Here is a 21,720-nt window from a genome sequence, read left to right as displayed (position 1 = left end):
GCCGGCCGGCGGAGGCAGCCGAACGCGGCACGACGGCCGCCGTCGCTCCGGGACGCCGCGGTATCGACCGGCCGAGCGCGGGCCAGCGCCAGCTTCCGCCGGCGGCCACGGGCGGCGCTGCGTGCGCGTAGTACGACGAGCCCAGCGAGCGGCCGTCACTTCGCCGCCAGACGTGTCTGGCGTCAGTCACCGGCGGAAGAGGCGGGCGGCAGTGTCTGCCGTAGTGACAGAGGGGAAGTGCCCCTCCCGCGTGTGTACTACTGCTTGTGCGCGGCACGTGCGCGCGGCGCGTGTTGTTTTCGCAGTGGTGCCTGCGAGCTGTGCGTGTGTGTACGCCGGGACTGAGAGGGGAGAGAGGCGAAGGCAGGAGGAGGCTGGAGCAGAGGAGAGCGTCGCCGTCGTCTGCTAGAGGCCTGCGCGTCCCTGCCGTGCTCTGCTGCCGCAGTCGCCCTCCTCGCACGTGTTCTTATTGATCTCCGCTCGCACGTTTTTCGACTGCCGTGTCACTGGATCCCTATTCAGTCATCCTATTTCCACAAAGGACGAATCTTCCGTGATCTCCGTCTTTATCTCTCTCACTCTCTCTCTCTCCCGCATCGATTTGCGTGGTACTGTAGACCATAGCTAGTGGCGGCGCACTTTGACCTTTGCACGTCGGTTCATCGGCGGCGGTCAGTTTTACGGACACGGTACTGTCCGAGGCGAGTAAGACGTGCCGCGCTCGAGGGCTCGGGTAGCGCCGAGCTGCTAGGACGCAACGCGACGCGGAAGCGAGCGTCTGCAGTGGCTGATCGGCGGCAGGCAGTCAGCCTGGGTCTAGCCCCGCCCTCCAAGACGTCCACTTCCAACACCCTCCGGCGTCGCCGGCGTTAAAATCCTCACCTCTGCAAGGTAAGCGGGGCGACCTGCATGCATCATCCAAAAACAGGAGTCACACTGCAAACGAAATCCATCTCATTTCTAGCTTAGTTCTCGAAAATATATCTTTCCCATTGGATAAATCCTAAGTTAATGATGCCTGAGAGGCACCAGAAACTAAGGGCTGCACATAAGCCATAAAAACCTGTGCGTAATAACACGTTCGCTCAACACTGAAATCTTTAGCGTAACTAAAATTCGCGATGTATGTTGATGCTATTATACTTTCGAATGTTATACCCTGGAGCATCAATGGAACATTTTTAGCACACGCTTCTATTTGCACTACACGCGGGTAATACGCTATTCTCTTACTCAAAATGATTAAGTTTACACTTGATGAACTTTAAATATCTTGCGTAAGCAAATTTTAGAGGCATTTATGGATGCAATTTTCTGGAAAATTTCGTGTAGTACTACGTTAAAAGTACAAGGTAGTAAGGTTTCGGAAAAATTTTCTTTGACTGAAAAGCAGACAATTTGACAGCAGTGGGTGCTGGCACAAGGTCGCCATTTCCTATGCATTTTAAAATTAAAAAGAAGAAACGAATGTTGTAAATATAAATCGCAAATGTTCCTAGGCTACAGACGCTGACAGACCGAACAACCAAACGAGTTATTAAACGGGAGACTGTGAACCACAAATCTCATAAACAGAAAACGAAATAAATAAATAAAGATAAATTGGTTTGTCTGCACGGCGTAAAACAATTTCCCAAATGCAGTGACATTGGTTTACTTTGGAATGGCTTCCGGATGACGAATGAAAGGCCGGCCGCGGCGGCCGTGCGGTTCTAGGCGCTGCAGTCCGGAACCGCGGGACTGCCACGGTCGCAGGTTCGAATCCTGCTTAGGGCATGGATGTGTGTGATGTCCTTAGGTTAGTTAGGTTTAAGTAGTTCTAAGTTCTAGGGGACTGATAACCTAAGATGTTAAGTCCCATAGTGCTCAGAGCCATTTGAACGAATGCAAGTCTAGCGTTCTTGTATTGAGAACGCCCTCTTCAGATTAATGGCGAAATGCTTCAGGAAAAGTGTATGCATTTCCGAGCAGGGCAAATACAGCAACAGTACTGAAATGCGAAGTCTACCTAAACGTCTAGCTTTCGTTAAAACAGTCCACAGGTTGCGTAGGAAGATGATCTAAGATCTAGTTTGAGATAAGTTTGTCACGCATATAAGCTACAAACAGCGTTTTTATAAGTACTGAATTAGCGCTGTAACCGTTTATAGCTATAGCTTATTAACATGCAACGACATTCTCTGTGTAGGCCTACTTATCGTTAGAGACTAAATGTGAAGTTAAGATACTGCGAAACGTGATCTACGCACGACTGTACGAAAAATTTAGGAGCTGCTGCTTTATGTCGTAGCTAACCTACGGAGATACTATCCCACTCGTCCTTCATTAACGCCACTATCCTATAGAACACTACTTGGGAGAAATACCTGAATGCATATCAGATGAGGTAGAAAAGGATATGTTTTCGGGTGAAATACTTTTTTTTTACAGCCAGACGCCTTAAAGCTGTGTAAAATATTTATTCTTCAATCGCTTTCGAGAATTAGCTCAAGATCAAGAATCGTGGTATTAATCACATCAAGGCAGGAAATACTGACATAGCTTAGTAACTGATAACGTAGCGTTTGTACGACACACACACACACACACACACACACACACACACACACACACACGCACACACACACACACTTCCAAAGAGAAAATTTCTCGGGGTAACTTAATGAACAAAACGAGATGGAATGTTAAGCGTCCATATAGATTCCTTGGATGTCGTTCATACCATTGTGAGCCTCCTGGTGATGAGCTAGTTTTCAAATTTCGGTTGGAGAACGGGTATTTTTTATGAAAGACCGATTGAAGGGTAAATATTTTATGCGCAGCTTAAAGGTATTTACGTGCCCCAAAAGCTTAGCGCCATACATCCACAGTGTTAATTTTAATCAATGCTCATTAACGTTGTTCCCTTCACTCCTCGCTACAAGCTTCCAGAGCTAAAAACATGTTCAGTACCGCCGTATCGTTTGTAGTATAATGTTGGCAGGTACCCAGTCCTGAAATACTGTGCAGAAGAACGAATAACGTGCGTAGCTGTCTCTGCACCCGCTGGTCTGTCACTTGGCGTCGTGTTAGGCGTCAGGCGATGTTTAAATGAGTGCGTTAGCCAGAAATTGATATGGAAGCCAGGCAGAGCCACGAAGCTGACAGACTGTGCCGGCACGTGACCTGGGAGCTGCGCCGCGTCCCAGAATCGCCAGCACAGGCCAGGGCTGCAAGCAGGCGGCGTGTAGTGCCGTACTGTGCTGTAATGCTGCGCCGCAGCCGCTGAGCAGCTGATACTACGGGGAGGCGATGCCGCTGTCCACTCGTCATTTACTGCAGAAATTCACGAGCGTCGCTTCTCCATACTTTTTCTGCAGGTTCACATCTATAAACAAACATTTCACAAATTCAAACGAGTTTTCTTGCTCTAATACGCAGCCGCAGAACAAATGTCCAGCACCCCCAACGACTATGTACGGTGACATGCATACCGCAATTTGTATTCCAGAAGGGTTGCTCGACTGAGAATGCCACTTATATATACACTCGTCACATAATACAAGTCTTAAATAATAATGGATCACCAGATGGTACTTCTCGTGATATTTCCAAGGCCTCGGTTGTGTAGATCGCGTTACTCTCTTAGAAAAATTCCAGTTTTATGGAATTGATGGCTTTACGCACAGATGGTTTCAATCGTACTTGACAGAGTGCAAAAGGTTGTGCTGAATAATTCAGACAATGTCGGAAAGGTAGAAAACTTTACTGACTGCGGTAAAACAAAAATTACGAAGGAAATCCCACAGGGTTCAATTTTGGGTCCACCCCTGTTCCTTATCTAAAGGGTGAACCACCTAAAATTTTGCACTGCAAGTATCGCGGAAGTAGAGAGTGCTACTGATGGGCGATTTCACAGAATGGGTTGCTGGACAGGGGCTCGTATTGTTAGCCAATAAACAGATTATAATAATAATTGGAAAGTGTATTTTTTGCAGAGACATACACTTTTTTAAATTCAACAATGGCTACTGACATTAACAAACAAAAAGTGCAGTAAATTAGAATGTCAGGGTAATTGTTGCATGATTCTAGTGCAACTCGTCTACGAGAATCATGCTTTGAAGAATTCTCACACCGACACTTGTACAATAGCTGTGGTAGCACACACTAATGAACAACCCAAGTTCAAACAATAGTTATGTGGACTGTGACCAGTAACGAGACAATTGACCATCATAGGTTTTTTCAAAGTGACCACCGGTAGCGACAATGCACGCTTCCTGTCTGGCATGGAATGATTGCTGCACACGTGCTAGCATTACAGCGGAGATGTCCGAGCAGGCTGCAGTAATGCGTCATTGCGTATCATCGGGTGTAGTTGGTATGTCCTCGTAGACAGCGTCTTTCAGCTTTCATCACAGACAGGCGCCGGCCAAGGTAGACGTCCTCTGCGTCCAATACAACGGTTGGGAAACAATTCGTGGAGACATCCAATAGTACTTCGAGCATGATGGGTTGGACAGCCATCATGTTAGTACCACAGGTTCCCCCTAGTCCGCAAAGGAACGTATTCTAACATCCGTGGCAGGTGGTATGTTAGGAGGCTGCGGTGCTTGTGCGCGTTCATTATTCTCTCTATGATGCACACGCCTATGAGCTAGTCGTTCGCTATTCCATACTACACGTTTACACTCCATGGACGCTGACATTCTACCTGACAAAGCCAACGATGATTGTCAACAGACCAGTTGTGCATGTTTCGGCTGTTTGCCCGGGCGTGATTGGTAAATGCGGCTTCATCATTTAACAAGATACATGATACATCCCGAGTATCCTATCTTAATGCACATTCACAGAAGTTAACATGAGTCTCATAGTCATTTCTGTGCAGCTCTTGATGGAAAGAGATGTGATAGGCATGGAATCTGTGTCGACGACGAATGCGTGGAACACTTGCCCGACTTATGCCACTTTCTCGTACGACTGTGTAGGATCTAACATGCCGATTAACTGGAACAGCAGCAAGAACATTAATTTCCCCCTCTTCTGTCGTCATTTGTTTCCGTCTGCTACGTTGTGTAGGTGTTACGCTACTGTCAAGTAACTAGTTGAAGAATTTGATAAATAACTCCGAGATCGTTGACGTGTATTGGGATATATTTTCGCATACACCACACAGGAAAGAACTACATTCTTCTTACACTCTCCATACACTACGAGGATGTCGGGCTTTTCTGCACTGCTAAATCCTATCGTCCACTCACGACCTACTGCATGGACTGTCATATACTAACTGACTAGCAAACAGCAGTGCACTCAAGGAATACATAACCGCACTGTAAGCAAACATAACAACATCGTACCTAGCAATTATGTAGGTTGAAACTGCACAAACACTTGCCATGCGGTCTGAGGTGCCTTGTCACGCTTCGCGCAGCTCCCCCCATCGGAGGTTCGAGTCCTCCCTCGGGCATGGGTGTGTGTGTGTGTTGTCCTTACCATACGTTAGTTTAAGTCAGATTAAGTAGTATGTAAGCTTAGGAACCATGCCCTCAGCAGTTTGGTCCCATAGGAACTTACCAAAAATTTCCAAAATACTGTATCTCGTAAACAGCTCGCACTAGAATCCTGCGACAAACACCATTGACATTCTACTTTACCCTACTTTTAGTTTTTTAGTGTCAATAGACGTTGTTCCATTTAAAAATTGCATGTTTGTACAAAAAGTACGCTTTCTAAGTGTTATTTCAATCTGTTTACTGACTAACAATACTAGCCTCTGACTACCAACCAATTTCCATTCCCACAATATTTGCGATGCAAGTTATAGGCGAGTCACCCTGTACATAAATGTCCTCCAACTTAACATTCAACAACCAAAACTGGTACGTTTTTCAGACAATACCAGTGTTACAATAAATCGCATTGGAAAAAGAAGCAACAGAAAAGGTCGTAAATGATGTTTTACAACGAATCATTAAGTGGTTCTCTGAAAATGGACTCTCACTAAATTTAGAGAAAGAAACACATTACATTCAGTTCTGAATAACAAATAGAATCATACCAAAATTGATCTAGCACGTGAGCAGGAGCTAGTAAATATGATTGATAACACTAAATTTTTGGGTGTACATATTTATGAACAATTAACTACAACTACTTTTGGTCTTCGTATAACTGCTAATCTTGAAAAAAAAAAAAACATATCAGTTTCCCGACATATTTCGCATTTTTACACTCAATAATGTCGTACGGAATACTTTTCTGGGGAACTTTGAAAGAAAATATTTATTGTACAATAACGAGTAGTAAGAATAATACGTGCTGTTCACCTATGTACTTCATGCAGGTACCTCAGCAAGGAGCTAGGCATTTTAAAGGCGCCGTCACAATGCATATATTCGCTAATGAAATTCGTCTTAAATAATCTATCGCAATTTGAGAAGAACAGTGATATACATACCTAAAACACTGTTGTTGTTGTTGTTGTTGTTGTTGTTGTATTCAGTCCAGAGACTGGTTTCATGCAGCTCTCCATACTACTGTATCCTGTGCAAGCTTCTTCATCTCCCAATACGTACTGCAACCTACATCCTTCTGAATCTGTTTAATGTATTCATCTCTTGGTCTCCCTCTACGATTTTTACCCTCCACGCTGCCCTCCAGTACTAAATTGGTGATCCCTTGATGCCTCAGAATATATCCTACCAAGCGATCCCTTCTCCTGGTCAACTTGTGCCACAAATTTCTCTTCTCCCCAATTCTATTCCATACCTCCTCATTAGCTCTTGATATTCATGCAAGTGGTTCTCTTTTCTGCAAAGGTCTCCTTAATTTCCCGGTAGCCAGTATCTATCTTACCCCTAGTGATATATGCCTCTACATCCTTACATTTGTCCTCTAGCCGTCCCTGCTTAGCCATTTTGCATCTCATTTTTGAGACGTTTATATTCCTTTTTGCCTGCTTCATTTACTGCATTTTTGTATTTTCTTCTTTCATCAGTTAAATTCAATATCTCTTCTGTTACCCAAGGATTTCTATTAGCCCTCATCTTTTTACATACTTGATCCTCTGCTGCCTTCACTATTTCATCTCTCAAAGCTACCGATTCTTCTTCTACTGTAGTTCTTTCACCCATTCTTGTCAGTCGTTCCCTAATGCTCTCCTTGAAACTCTCTATAACCTCTGGTTCTGTCACTTTATCCAGGTCCCATCTCCTTAAATTCCCAGCTTTTTGCAGTTTCTTCAGTTTCAATCTACAGCTCATAACCAATAGATTGTGGTCACAGTGCACATCTGCCCCTGGAAATGACTTACAATTTAAAACCTGGTTCCTAAATCTCTGTCTTACCACTATATAATAAATCTGAAATCTTTCAGTATCTCCAAGCTTCTTCCATGTACACAACCTTCTTTCATGATTCTTGAACCAAGTGTTAGCTATGATTAAGTGAAAAATTCTTCCAGGCGGCTTCCTCTTTCATTCCTTACTCCATTCCATATTCACCTACTACGTTTCCTTCTCTTCCTTTTCCTACTATAGAATTCCAGTCACCCATGACTATTAAATTTTCGTCTCCCTTCACTGTCTGAATAATTTCTTTTATCTCATCATACATTTCATCAATCTCTTCGTTATCTGTGGAGCTAGTGGGCATATAAACTTGTACTACTGTGGGAGGCATGGGCTTCGTATCTATCTTGGCCACAATAATGGGTTCACTGTGCTGATTGTAGTAGCTTACCCGCATTTCTATTTTTTAATTCATTATTAAACCTACTCCTGCGTTACCCCTATTTGATTTTCTATTTATAACCCTGTATTCACCTGACCAAAAGTCTTGTTCCTCCTGCCACCGAACTTTACTAATTCCTCCTGCCACCGAAGTTCACTAATTCCCTTCCCACTATAATTTTAACCTATCCATTTCCCTTTTTAAATTTTCTAACCTACCTGCCCGATTGACCTACAACACTAGAGGGAAAAATAACCTTAATTATCCATGGTTAAACCTGTCAAGTCCGCAGCTCGTGGTCGTACGGTAGCGTTCTCGCTTCCCACGCCCGTGTTCGCGGGTTCGATTCCCGGCGGGGTCAGGGATTTTCTCTGCCTCGTGATGACTGGGTGTTGTGTGACTGTCCTTAGGTTAGTTAGGTTTAAGTAGTTCTAAGTTCTAGGGGACTGATGACCATAGATGTTAAATCCCATAGTGCTCAGAGCCAGCCAAACCTGTCCGTGGCTCAGAAAGGAGTTCAGTACGCAGCAACAAATATTTTCTATCATAAAATTTCCTACCGGTAGTGAAGAAAGTTTTGAATCTAATTTAAAATCGTTTCTCCTAGACATCTCCGCCTATTCCACTGCTGAATTTCTATGTATAAACTGGCAGCCAGAAAGGGAAAAAATTTGGTGTAATTGCACGAGTGGGACTAATGTTCATTAATGTTAACACTGATCATGTATACTTATCCTGTAAAATGACTCGTTCCACATCATTTCGGTAAAAGAATCGTTCAAATGATCTAATGAACACGTAACAAACTAACACCAGAGAATATACGTGAATATCGAGGGGTTGTATCGGCGACCAGGTAACACTCAGTAGGCATGTCTGTGCACCCTCTGTTTTCACTCTGCAGGCGGTAACTGTGCTGAGTTTAGAGGTGAACGGTGTTTGAAACATTCGTTGTAGGGCTCAACCATGTCTCACCAGCAAGTACGTACTCCTGTTGAAGAACTTCAGTCACTTAAACGTATCGCACTGTGGGCCAGAGAGAAACTGCATGAACGTATCGACGGATAGCTGCACATGTTTCGCACATTGTATCGGTGGTGTGTCGCTGCTGTAACAGTGTTCTGTGGGACATTCCCACACTCCTGTAGACCAGGTTCGGGACGTCCGCGTAGTACAGACGCTGTACGAGCTGTGAGCAGCGATGGCTGACCGAATATCATCCAAGAACGAAAGCCAGGTACATGTTGCGTATTCTGTGTCATCGGAGACCATTGGGAATCGCCTGCTTGCAAACAAGATTCAGATCACGGGTGCCTCTGGCCATATATATATATATATATATATATATATATATATATATATATATATATACTCCTAGAAATTGAAATAAGAACACCGTGAATTCATTGTCCCAGGAAGGGGAAACTTTATTGACACATTCCTGGGGTCAGATACATCACATGATCACACTGACAGAACCACAGGCACATAGACACAGGCAACAGAGCATGCACAATGTCGGCACTAGTACAGTGTATATCCACCTTTCGCAGCAATGCAGGCTGCTCTTCTCCCATGGAGACGATCGTAGAGATGCTGGATGTAGTCCTGTGGAACGGCTTGCCATGCCATTTCCACCTGGCGCCTCAGTTGGACCAGCGTTCGTGCTGGACGTGCAGACCGCGTGAGACGACGCTTCATCCAGTCCCAAACATGCTCAATGGGGGACAGATCCGGAGATCTTGCTGGCCAGGGTAGTTGACTTACACCTTCTAGAGCACGTTGGGTGGCACGGGATACATGCGGACGTGCATTGTCCTGTTGGAACAGCAAGTTCCCTTGCCGGTCTAGGAATGGTAGAACGATGGGTTCAATGACGGTTTGGATGTACCGTGCACTATTCAGTGTCCCCTCGACGATCACCAGTGGTGTACGGCCAGTGTAGGAGATCGCTCCCCACACCATGATGCCGGGTGTTGGCCCTGTGTGCCTCGGTCGTATGCAGTCCTGATTGTGGCGCTCACCTGCACGGCGCCAAACACGCATACGACCATCATTGGCACCAAGGCAGAAGCGACTCTCATCGCTGAAGACGACACGTCTCCATTCGTCCCTCCATTCACGCCTGTCGCGACACCACTGGAGGCGGGCTGCACGATGTTGGGGCGTGAGCGGAAGACGGCCTAACGGTGTGCGGGACCGTAGCCCAGCTTCATGGAGACGGTTGCGAATGGTCCTCGCCGATACCCCAGGAGCAACAGTGTCCCTAATTTGCTGGGAAGTGGCGGTGCGGTCCCCTACGGCACTGCGTAGGATCCTACGGTCTTGGCGTGCATCCGTGCGTCGCTGCGGTCCGGTCCCAGGTCGACGGGCACGTGCACCTTCCGCCGACCACTGGCGACAACATCGATGTACTGTGGAGACCTCACGCCCCACGTGTTGAGCAATTCGGCGGTACGTCCACCCGGCCTCCCGCATGCCCACTATACGCCCTCGCTCAAAGTCCGTCAACTGCACATACGGTTCACGTCCACGCTGTCGTGGCATGCTACCAGTGTTAAAGACTGCGATGGAGCTCCGTATGCCACGGCAAACTGGCTGACACTGACGGCGGCGGTGCACAAATGCTGCGCAGCTAGCGCCATTCGACGGCCAACACCGCGGTTCCTGGTGTGTCCGCTGTGCCGTGCGTGTGATCATTGCTTGTACAGCCCTCTCGCAGTGTCCGAAGCAAGTATGGTGGGTCTGACACACCGGTGTCAATGTGTTCTTTTTTCCATTTCCAGGAGTGTATATATATACGGCCACAGGCACCCGTGATCTGAGTCCTATATACACTCCTGGAAATGGAAAAAAGAACACATTGACACCGGTGTGTCAGACCCACCATACTTGCTCCGGACACTGCGAGAGGGCTGTACAAGTAATGATCACACGCACGGCACAGCGGACACACCAGGAACCGCGGTGTTGGCCGTCGAATGGCGCTAACTGCGCAGCATTTGTGCACCGCCGCCGTCAGTGTCAGCCAGTTTGCCGTGGCATACGGAGCTCCATCGCAGTCTTTAACACTGGTAGCATGCCGCGACAGCGTGGACGTGAACCGTATGTGCAGTTGACGGACTTTGAGCGAGGGCGTATAGTGGGCATGCGGGAGGCCGGGTGGACGTACCGCCGAATTGCTCAACACGTGGGGCGTGAGGTCTCCACAGTACATCGATGTTGTCGCCAGTGGTCGGCGGAAGGTGCACGTGCCCGTCGACCTGGGACCGGACTGCAGCGACGCACGGATGCACGCCAAGACCGTAGGATCCTACGCAGTGCCGTAGGGGACCGCACCGCCACTTCCCAGCAAATTAGGGACACTGTTGCTCCTGGGGTATCGGCGAGGACCATTCGCAACCGTCTCCATGAAGCTGGGCTACGGTCCCGCACACCGTTAGGCCGTCTTCCGCTCACGCCCCAACATCGTGCAGCCCGCCTCCAGTGGTGTCGCGACAGGCGTGAATGGAGGGACGAATGGAGACGTGTCGTCTTCAGCGATGAGTGTCGCTTCTGCCTTGGTGCCAATGATGGTCGTATGCGTGTTTGGTGCCGTGCAGGTGAGCGCCACAATCAGGACTGCATACGACCGAGGCACACAGGGCCAACACCCGGCATCATGGTGTGGGGAGCGATCTCCTACACTGGCCGTACACCACTGGTGATCGTCGAGGGGACACTGAATAGTGCACGGTACATCCAAACCGTCATCGAACCCATCGTTCTACCATTCCTAGACCGGCAAGGGAACTTGCTGTTGCAACAGGACAATGCACGTCCGCATGTATCCCGTGCCACCCAACGTGCTCTAGAAGGTGTACGTCAACTACCCTGGCCAGCAAGATCTCCGGATCTGTCCCCCATTGAGCATGTTTGGGACTGGATGAAGCGTCGTCTCACGCGGTCTGCACGTCCAGCACGAACGCTGGTCCAACTGAGGCGCCAGGTGGAAATGGCATGGCAAGCCGTTCCACAGGACTACATCCAGCATCTCTACGATCGTCTCCATGGGAGAAGAGCAGCCTGCATTGCTGCGAAAGGTGGATATACACTGTACTAGTGCCGACACTGTGCATGCTCTGTTGCCTGTGTCTATGTGCCTGTGGTTCTGTCAGTGTGATCATGTGATGTATCTGACCCCAGGAATGTGTCAATAAAGTTTCCCCTTCCTGGGACAATGAATTCACGGTGTTCTTATTTCAATTTCCAGGAGTGTATATTCCAAAAAATCCCACTGGAGATGCCGTAAATAGCCTACGAGTAAAAAAGACGATCGCGTCTTAAATACAAATAAATATTAAATTGTAGCAATAATAGGCATTAGAATTTACGAAACGAATATTTACCCTGTTATAATTAATTCACAATACAACTGCTGATGTTAGGAACATAATCTTCAGCAACGCGTTTCGGGAGTCAAGCTCCCTTCATCTGATTGTATGTGTTAACCCTGCATAAACATGCGCTTAAAAAACGAGGCAAGTAAAAAAGTAAGAACAAAGAAAGTTAGTTAAACGTGAATTTCTTGTTTTACTTTAAAAGCTGCAACACCAGATTTTCTGCTGCGCTTATCCATGCTACCGCCTTCGTACCGTTCCTTTCCTATAGTGGCGATCACCACTGCTATCAGCTACCTCTCCGTGCACTGACTCGTTCAGTAAACCTGTATACAGCTCCAACAGTTACACTGAGCCATCAGCAGTACCGTAACATTCCAGTGGTGTTACAAGCGACATGACGAGACAACAAACCAATGGTTATCTATGCGAAACGTCTCACACATACCGTTTTGACGCTAGCCTTAAAAAAGACCAAAAGACCACTGAAGAAAGCACTACCACTCTCACTCACTTGTATATTAAGTTCTGTATCAAACATAACCCGATGAACTGTTGTTTCAACTTCTTTAGGTAGGTCAAGCTTTCTTCGTTTCTGCTCTACATGCATCACCTCTAAATCCTCTTATATGCTTTTAGGGAGTGGCCAGTCTCATATGTTTGGCAGTCACCAGTTCACCACTGTTACCCAGCCTAAAAGTGCCTGCACGCTGTCTATATCTTGCCGAAAATTTCTTGTATATTTTGCGCCTCACTGTACCTGTTCAAATATTCTTATATGTTCCCAACTACATGCTTTAAATTATATCTGACTACGTTTTCTGCTGTGAATGCCAACCGAACATTGTATGGCCTAAAAACGTACTACACTTTTGTGAAATTTTCCCATAACACGGTACAATAACGATCTTTTCATCTTTATCCATTTCCTCTTCTGTCTCTTCTTGCCCTATGAACAAGACGATTCACCATCCTCATATCATATCCCTTATTTAGTACTTTCTGTGTGTGTGTGTGTGTGTGTGTGTGTGTGTGTGTGTGTGAAATCTTATGGGACTTTGCTGCTAAGGTCATTAGTCCCTAAGCTTACACACTACTTAACCTAAATTATCATAAGGACAAACACTCACACCCATGCCCGAGGAAGGACTCGAACCTCCGCCGGGACCAGCCGCACAATCCATGACTGCAGCGCCTAAGACCGCTCGGCCAATGCCGCGCGGCTTAGTACTTTCTGTTTAAGAATGTTGAATACATTAAAGTCTCCTTTCATAAAGCTTCTAAATGACGCTTCTTTATAAATTTGCGGCTGGTAAAGCTGATTACGAATCACATCCATCGCTGTTGACGTTTTGAAGATATACGAGACTGTGATTCGTCTTGCCGCATTACCTCAAGATGCAAACTCGAAATACAACCAATAATTTCGAGCTCTACAATGAAGTCCATTTTCTCGTGGGACCTATTAAATTTACCAATCCTTTTATCATTGTTCTCCTCAATTCCACCTATAAGAAACAGCGTATTTTCGACAAAGCGTTTATAATATGCTACTTTTTTCATTGAAGGATGGTCAGAATTTAAAATATTCTCTCCCATATTGCTAACAGGAACATCTGCTATTGTCCGAAATGCTTGATCCCGTAGCCATCCAAGTTTTGTGGCTGTAATATTTATTGTTAAATGAAAAGCTACAGCAGCTCTATAAACTCAGAGATTTCCTGTCTCGTGATTTTCTTGAGAAAGCTATTTTTAATAATTTCGATCTCACATACCGCAACGTCTGTGAACAAGTTTTTAATGTCCAGAGCGACTAATCAGGAGGATACAGTGAACGGCTTATCTTTAATTTCATTGATTGGGGCCACACTGCTTGTTACAGAGTAGTTGTTACCAAAGAAATACTTGTCTCTAAGGGAGCGGCTGAGTAAATTACAAACATTAGTGGTTGTAAGTTAAGGTGGACTTTTTTAAAATAAAGGGCGGAGCCCCTCCACGCCCACACCGTCGTGGTCACGATCACAAAAGTTCTACTATCACCTGCGTATTTGTTAGTTACCAATCGAGAACTTCATAGGATGTGGACCGTGATGTCATCCGTTCGTCTGTGCAGGATTACCCACTAATACCGTCACATCGAGGAGATGCACAGTGAACTAAAAGCGAACGAATGGTAGCGGTTTCAAGAGGAGAGGGGGGAAAATGCTAAGGCAAGAGCCAAGGGAAAAAAAGCCTCTAAGATAGTCTGGTCGGCCAGTAAGAGCAGTAGCGGTTTTCTTGCTGTCTGCGACAGATCATGCATAGGTGAAGTTGTTAATTTCGGGTATCAACAGTTAAGTCCCATAGTGCTCAGAGCCATTTGAACCATTTTTTTTGCGTTGCCGGTAGGTCGGCTGGTCTACAGTTGACACTGCAGTTAGCTTTGCCGTGCTGCAGGGCTTCATGGTGCTGCCCATAAGTTGTTCATTCTTTCTAACTAGTAATGTTTTTGGACAGTTATGTTTGCATCTATGGTTCTGATCGTAGTTTCCAGGTTAAGGCTGGAAGGATTCTTCGAATGTTTCGTTTTCCTGTACAGTCGTGTGGCGAGTTTTTTGAATTCTTGATCAGTCACACTCAACTTTGAAGTTGTAAACGTTCTGGTCTCAAACGACATACCTGTAATACTTACACGGAAGAGACACAGCAGTGCAATGAACCACGCAGGATACTGAAGGACCAGCGTATTTTAAAATACACAGTGGGACAACATATTGGCAGGCTTATATGCCACTCAGCCTGGTGTGTGGAAATTAGCCCGTCACTTCATCAAGGAGAAACACTACGCACCAACTCTACAAGGACCTGATGACCAGAATACTGCATGGAGGAGAAGGCAGAACTGATGACCAGGACATTCACACCGAATCTGGTTCCTTCCCATCCAACACTGATACTTGAAACGGACCAGGAGGGCACACGACTTGTTACCCAGCCCACGCGCGACACAATAAGCCCACTAGCACACACGAAATCACATGGGTCATCTAGCATACACAGCTAGAAAGGCTCCTGGTCCCGATGGCACTCAAAGCCGTGTCCTCCAGGTGTTCACAGATAAAGCTATACAGTACCTAACTCACATCACGAATGTCGCCTTACAGCACCAACATTTCACTGACTGCCGGCCGCTGTGGCCGAGCGGTTCTAGGCGCTTCAGTCCGGAACTGCGCTGCTGCTACGGTCGCAGGTTCGAATCCTGCCTCGGGCATGGATGTGTTTGATGTCCTTAGATTAGATAGGTTTAAGTAGTAGTTCTAAGTCTAGGGGACTGATGACCTCAGATGTTAAGTCCCATAGTGCTTAAAGCTGCTTGAACCATTTTTGAACTTTACTGACTACTGGAAGTTGGCCAAGGCCCTGATGTTCATGAAGCCAGGGAAAGGCCGCAAAATTACCAACCCATCAGCCTGCTGTGTTCGCTCTGCAAAGTTGTTGAGAAAGTAATTCCCAAACGTCTCACTAGACACTGCATCACCAATAACACCCTGAGGGCAGAGCAATTCGGATTCAGCAATCGCCACTCCACTACACAGTAACTCCTCTCTGTTCTGGAGCATATAACACAGACAGATACAACACCAACAAAGCTACAGGGGTGGTGCTCCTGGACATCGAAAAGGCCTTCGATCGTCTATGGCACAACGGTCTCATTCGCAAACACACTGATACTGGTTTCCCCGACGGACTCATACGACCCACACACTCATATCTCACCAAAAGATGCTTCTACGCTGACGTTCAGGGCAAACAGTAACACAACACGGTATAGAAGCAGGAGTATGCCGAGGCAGTTCCCTAGGGCCCCTCTTGTTTAACGTCTACATCAATGACTTCGCAGCTACACAAAACGTGATGGTAGCTATCTACGCAGATGACAGCCATCCTAGCGCAAGACTGGAAATCCTCAAACGTTAACTCTTGATTACAGACAGCACTCAGAACTGCCGATCCTTGGCTGGAAAAATGGCATATTAAAATAAACGTCGACAAGTGTGAGGCTGTACTGTTCACACGCGTACCGAAACATCTACACCGAAACATCTACACAAACATCAAAAATGCAGAAGAATAACACTAAGCACAAATCCAGTACGTTTCTGTAAGAAAGTCAGATGCCTCGGTATCTGGCTGGACGAGAAACTTACATGGGGGGACCACACTGAATATGCTACCAACCGAGCTAACACGAGGCTCAGGCAGCTCTACCCTATTCTCAACAGGTACAGTAGACTGAATAGGAGGGTGTCGAGGTCCAGGTACACAACACTAATTAGATCACTGATGACGTATGCAGCTCCAGTCTGGGTATATGCGTCTCCAACACGTCTGCGCCGCCTGCAGATCATGTAGAACAAAGAGCTGCGTATCACAAACAAAGCTCCACGATACACAAGCTCCACGGACCTTCACACAGAGTAGTGTCTTGAGTATACGACTGTCAGCCGTTTCCTTGAACAGTGCCCAATTCGAGGGCTTATAATTCAGTATCCTGCGTGGTTCATTGTACTGCTGTGTCTCTTCCGTGTGAAGTATTATAGGGGTGTATTTTGAGGCCAGAGCGTTTACAACTTCAATGCTGAGTGTGACTGTGATTCCGCTGATTATGGCTATGGCTGTCACGTCTGGTCTGTGTTCCTTGAGGTAGGATATGTGCGTCGGCTCGGCCGGCGCTAGTGTGTTTAGAGTTAAGATCGACTGTGGTGCTGTGCTGAGTTTCGTGCTGATATCGCGTGGTGTGATGTTACCGCGAGGATTGTTTACAGATGTGTTGGCTCCGATGAACTTGACCCTGAAGGACGTGGCCTCTGATCTTTTAAGTGCCGGGGCCTCGATGTTTGTGTGTTGTATGGTAACTGCCGTGCTGGCCGGAGTGGCCGAGCGGTTCTAGACGCTTCAGTCTGGAACCGCGCGACCGCTACGGTCGCAGGTTCGAATCCTGCCTCGGGCATGGATGTGTGTGATGTCCTTAGTTAGGTTTAAGCATTTCTAAGTTCTAGGGGACTGATGACCTCAGCTGTTAAGTCCCATAGTGCTCAGAGCCATTTCAACCATTTGATTTGGTAACTGCCGTTCCACCAGCAGCCGCGCCGTACAATCGGTCGGTACGGTAGACGCAAGGGCTAGGAAGCGTAGTCTGTGTGACTGGAGTTTAGTTTCGTTGGCGGGAGCGATCCGGATTTCCTTCTCCTCGATGAACGTGGCTAATTCAGCCCTTTTGTTCTGATCCCGTCTGCATTCCAGAACTGGATCTGTGTCAGTGTATCGTTGTTTGCGTGTTGGGACGGTTGTTGTATATTATACATGGAAGAGTGTAGGCAGTGTGGTGAGAGCTGACTGTATCGCAGCCAAGCGCTGGCCGGGAGCTGCCACGAAGAGCTGTGTGCCTTGTGTGATGACGATGTTTAAGGCTCTCTGGACGATCTTAACCCATGTGTGAGTGGGAAATAGTGTCTCCACTCCTCCACCTATTGTTATGAGGATTTCGTTATGTCGGTCGCTGTGCTGGCTGTAGTACTGGTGGCGTTCTGGATGTTTCGGCTTGAGACTTCGTGTTTTGTGTCTCATTTGTAATCGCCTTTGTTGATGGTACGGTGAGGTGGGGAGTAATGTGAGTCGTGGTTTGACTTCGTTTTTGACTGCGTGTCTGAGTTTGCTTGTTTCGTTGTCGGTTTCTTTGTTGTGATACGGAAGTGTTTCCCTTTTGGGTTTTTTTTTGGGTTCCTTTGCTTCCTTCCCGGGGTTTTTGGTGGCCCGTGTGTTGGTGGTGTGTCTTCTGTGACTGGCGCAATCAGAGTCGAATCCGTGTTGTTTTGGGTGAATGATGTTGGTACAGGTGAGGGAGTGGTTTCAGCCATTGTGTGTGTTTGTTGTGGTTCTGTTACTGGGGAAGTGTTTTGTGTGTTTGTGGATCTCTAGGCGTTCTCGGCCCTTCCCTTACCACTTAAAACGCCGGCAAAGGAGATTCCGATCCTCACTGGGCTGGTGAAAAGGGGGAGGGGGGGAGCTTGGAGCTGCCCGCATCTCGTGGTCGTGCGGTAGCGTTCTCGCTTCCCACGCCCGGGTTCCTGGGTTCGATTCCCGGCGGGGTCAGGGATTTTCTCTGCCTCGTGATGGTTGGGTGTTGTGTGCTGTCCTTAGGTTAGTTCGGTTTAAGTAGTTCTAAGTTCTAGGGGACTTATGACCACAGCAGTTGAGTTCCATAGTGCTCAGAGCCATTTGAACCATTTTTGAGCTTGGAGCTGTTCTAGCGGCCGCTTGGTTTTCTTTGACGTCTGTACGCCACAGAGCTTCTTTATGAGTCGCGCCCTTTGTAATTCGTCACGTGGGCACTACCATAGTTGGCGTATTTTATGATTATGCCTGGTTTGCTGTGATGTGCTGTGTGGTGATGGTGATAAGTTTCTGCGGGACCAAACTGCTGAGGTCATCGGTCCCTAAGCTTACACACTACTTAATCTGACTTAAACTAACGTACGGTAAGGACACGCACATGCCCGAAGGAGGACTCGAACCTCGGACGGGGAAAGCCGCTCGAACCTTGGCTAGGCGACTCAGAACGCTGCGGCTACCCCGCGCGGCTGTGCTGTGGGGTTTCTAGCGCGTTTCCGGTATCGATGTGCCAGGCCACATCGTGTGGCCGCATGGCCAAACCACTGGCTGCGGTGACCCTGTCGAGGGGCACGCAGTGGTGTGTATATTGCTACCACTACGACCATATGAAGCAGGACCGGGAGTGAGCCGTGTGGGCTTGCTCCACTAGGTAGTTTGGTTGTGGAATGTGTGTGAAGAAATCATGGATTCGGCTCACGCTCACGCAATCCCAGCCGAGGGCAGATGTTTCTTCCTGTAGCATATTGTCGGGGTTTGTCATATCGACTCCTATTACGACATGCATTTGTATCTTTTCATCTGGGGTCCTGTATATGTGGTGCTCTACTCCCTCCGCGTTGCGGAAGTTGAGGTTTGTGTAACCTGTGTTGTTTCCCACATACAGTGATGCGTGGTCTCCTGAGAGTTTAGGGTGGTATATGGTGGGGGACTATTTTTCTACAAAACGTTTGTTTAGCTTGCTGATGCAAGTATAGTTGCGTATTATGAGCGGTGGGAAGCCGGTCAGTGTTGTTTTTCCGCATAACTGCTTGGGTGGAGCCGTGTTGGTTAGCTGCTCCAGTATTGTTTGTGGGGCTCCTTGTGTTGATGGTACTTGTAACTGTGTAGCTGGTGTTGGCAAAAGCACTCAGCTTTTGCCTTGTGAGTTTGTGGGCTCATATACCCGTGTGTGTGTTCTTTGTGTTTGCGTCTAGAAACTGCCAACTGCCAAGGTCCGTCGTTGTCGTCCCGCTGTTCTTCTGAGATCCCCCGATTCGGCTCTGTCGACTCGGGGGCCGCAGCCGCGATTGTCATGGCATTTTTAGTGTGAAAGCTGGTTGCGTGTATGGTGTTGGTGTTTTTGTTTGTGATTTGTCGCCTCCGGCTGTATGTGGTTCGATGAGCTCCTTCTTTTGCTAAGCACAAGCCGCCTGATTCGCTGCAGTGAGGTCTTGCTGGAGTTGGGTCATCCCCTCCAGATGCGCGCTGAGCGGGACGGAAACGTCGACGGGAGCAGTCGGCAGCTCCGCCTCTTGTGCCGCAGCCTTGCTGCGGATCATTGGGAGGGATATGCAGGAATATAGGCCATCTCCCCTGCAAAAGGATATTTTCATTAAGGCAAGCTTGTGAGTGCACGCAATTCTGCTTTTCTTCCGAAAACGACAGTTTTGCTTTTTCGTGAGACAAAAAATATTTTGTGTGCCTATAGAAGAGGGCGGTCCCTAAGACTTCTCTTGCGTAAAGTGCAGTGTGCGGCGCGAGAGCTCGCAGGAGGAAGAGAGCGGCCTACAGTGCGCGGGGTTATCTGACGTGACCGGGCCCATGGCATTGAAATACCCTAACAGAGAACGGGAGAGCTGCGCTGGAGAATTTTGCAACCGAAGTTGCGGAAACTTTGAGCCAGAGGTCTTGCCGCTTATCGCTGGGAAGCGTTCAGCGACGTGCGTTGTTCAAGGCGCTCTGAAGACCGTCCTCTGGCAGCTACGCCGTTTTCAGCTTATTTACGACACAAGTGTCCTCTGGCTACGCCGGTATCAGAGAGCAGGCCCCCGCCTGGGTCAACTGCTCAGCTGCGAATGATGGACAATATTGGAACATCTATATACTTGCTGCCGAAAATGGTCACCCCAAACAAAATTGTCAAATATTTAGTTGCGTCTTTCAAATATTTGTGTAGCTTAAGCACTACTCCCCAAATTATGTACCAGCGAAATACGTCCAAAAAAAGCCATTCTTTAGCTCCAAAGAACGCAGACAGGTTATGTTTCTGATCTTCATCTACACTTGCACTCCGCAAGCAACCTTGCGTTATGTGGAGGAGGTTACTTTTGGCAATAGTATTGCATCCCGCTTTTCTGTCCTGTTCGTGAATTGTGCATGGCAGTCAGGAAGCCTGAGTATGGTCTGTACTTGTTCCGGTTTACTAGACGCGGTCATTTCGTAGATGTGTGTGAAAGGAAGTATTGTGTTGCCTACTCTCTTCTTGGGGCCTATCAAGCATATCTCGTCGGCATTTTAAGCGTGTTTCTCTGCGTGATGCACATCTCTTGTAGCGTCTGCCGCTAGGAGTTTCATGAGCGTCTCTGTAAAAAAAAAGAAAAAAAAGAAAAAAAAGAAAAAAAAACCTCTAAGCACTATTGGACTTAACATCTGAGGTCATCAGTCCCCGAGACTTAGGACTACTTAAAACTATGTAACCTAAGGACATCACACACATCTGTTCCCGAGGCAGGATTCGAACCTGCGACCGTAGCAGCAGCACAGTTCCGGACTGAAGCGCCTAGAAACGCTCGGCCACAGCGGCCGGCTCTCTGTATCACACTCGCGCTTATTAAATAATACCGTGACGAAACGCTCTTCGTTGAATCTTAAATCTTTTGTTAATACAGCCTGGCAAGGCTTCCAGACTGATACATCCAGCAAGTGTTTCGCACGTCTCTTCTTTCGTGCACGGATTACATTTCCTTAAAATTCTTCCAAAAGTCTCACCTTTTCCCACAGTCAGGTTGATGCAGTCATCGCACTTTACTCGGTAACATTATTGCCCGTGGAAGGTTCAAGGTTCGAGTCCCAGTCCAGCACACAGTTTCGGTCTGCCAGGAAGAATCATAGCAGCACACACTTCGCTGCAGAGTGAAAGTTCATTGTGAAAGCAATCCCCTAGGCTGTGCCTAAGCCATTTTTGGGGAATATCTTTTTTTCCAGAAGTGCTACTCCAGCGAAGTATGTACGAGAGCTTCTGTGAAGCTGGAAAGTAGGAGAGAGCACTGTTATGAGCGCTAGCACAGTGTTGTTGAGTTTGTGTTGTCACGGACGAAAGGAAAGGATAGTGTGAAACAGGATACTGGCATATAGCCTATTCCTCTCTCATAGCACTAAGGGGCCCGCCGAGCTTATAGTCCCACACCGACGCGACGGACGGATCATCGCCGACAATGTCACATGTTCTCACGTCATGAGACACTGCGGACATATTTGGTATTTAACCCAG

The 21,720-nt window shown here is 47.3% G+C and overlaps 1 protein-coding gene across 1 annotated transcript in view; it reads left to right on the top strand.

The window, feature by feature from the left end:
- Positions 1 to 214: 214 nt before the first annotated feature.
- The window catches only part of LOC126263302 (neural-cadherin-like), a 282,686-nt gene continuing 261,180 nt past the window's right edge, over positions 215 to 21,720 (top strand). The window contains exon 1 of the mRNA XM_049960390.1: positions 215 to 891. The gene's annotated coding sequence lies outside the window, so the exon portion shown is untranslated. The remainder of the gene's footprint in view (positions 892 to 21,720) is intronic.

Source organism: Schistocerca nitens, chromosome 6 (assembly GCF_023898315.1).
Source record: "Schistocerca nitens isolate TAMUIC-IGC-003100 chromosome 6, iqSchNite1.1, whole genome shotgun sequence".
NCBI lineage: Eukaryota > Metazoa > Arthropoda > Insecta > Orthoptera > Acrididae > Schistocerca > Schistocerca nitens.
Note: the sequence above shows the minus strand (reverse complement) of the source record. Positions and strands in the feature narration are given on the sequence as shown.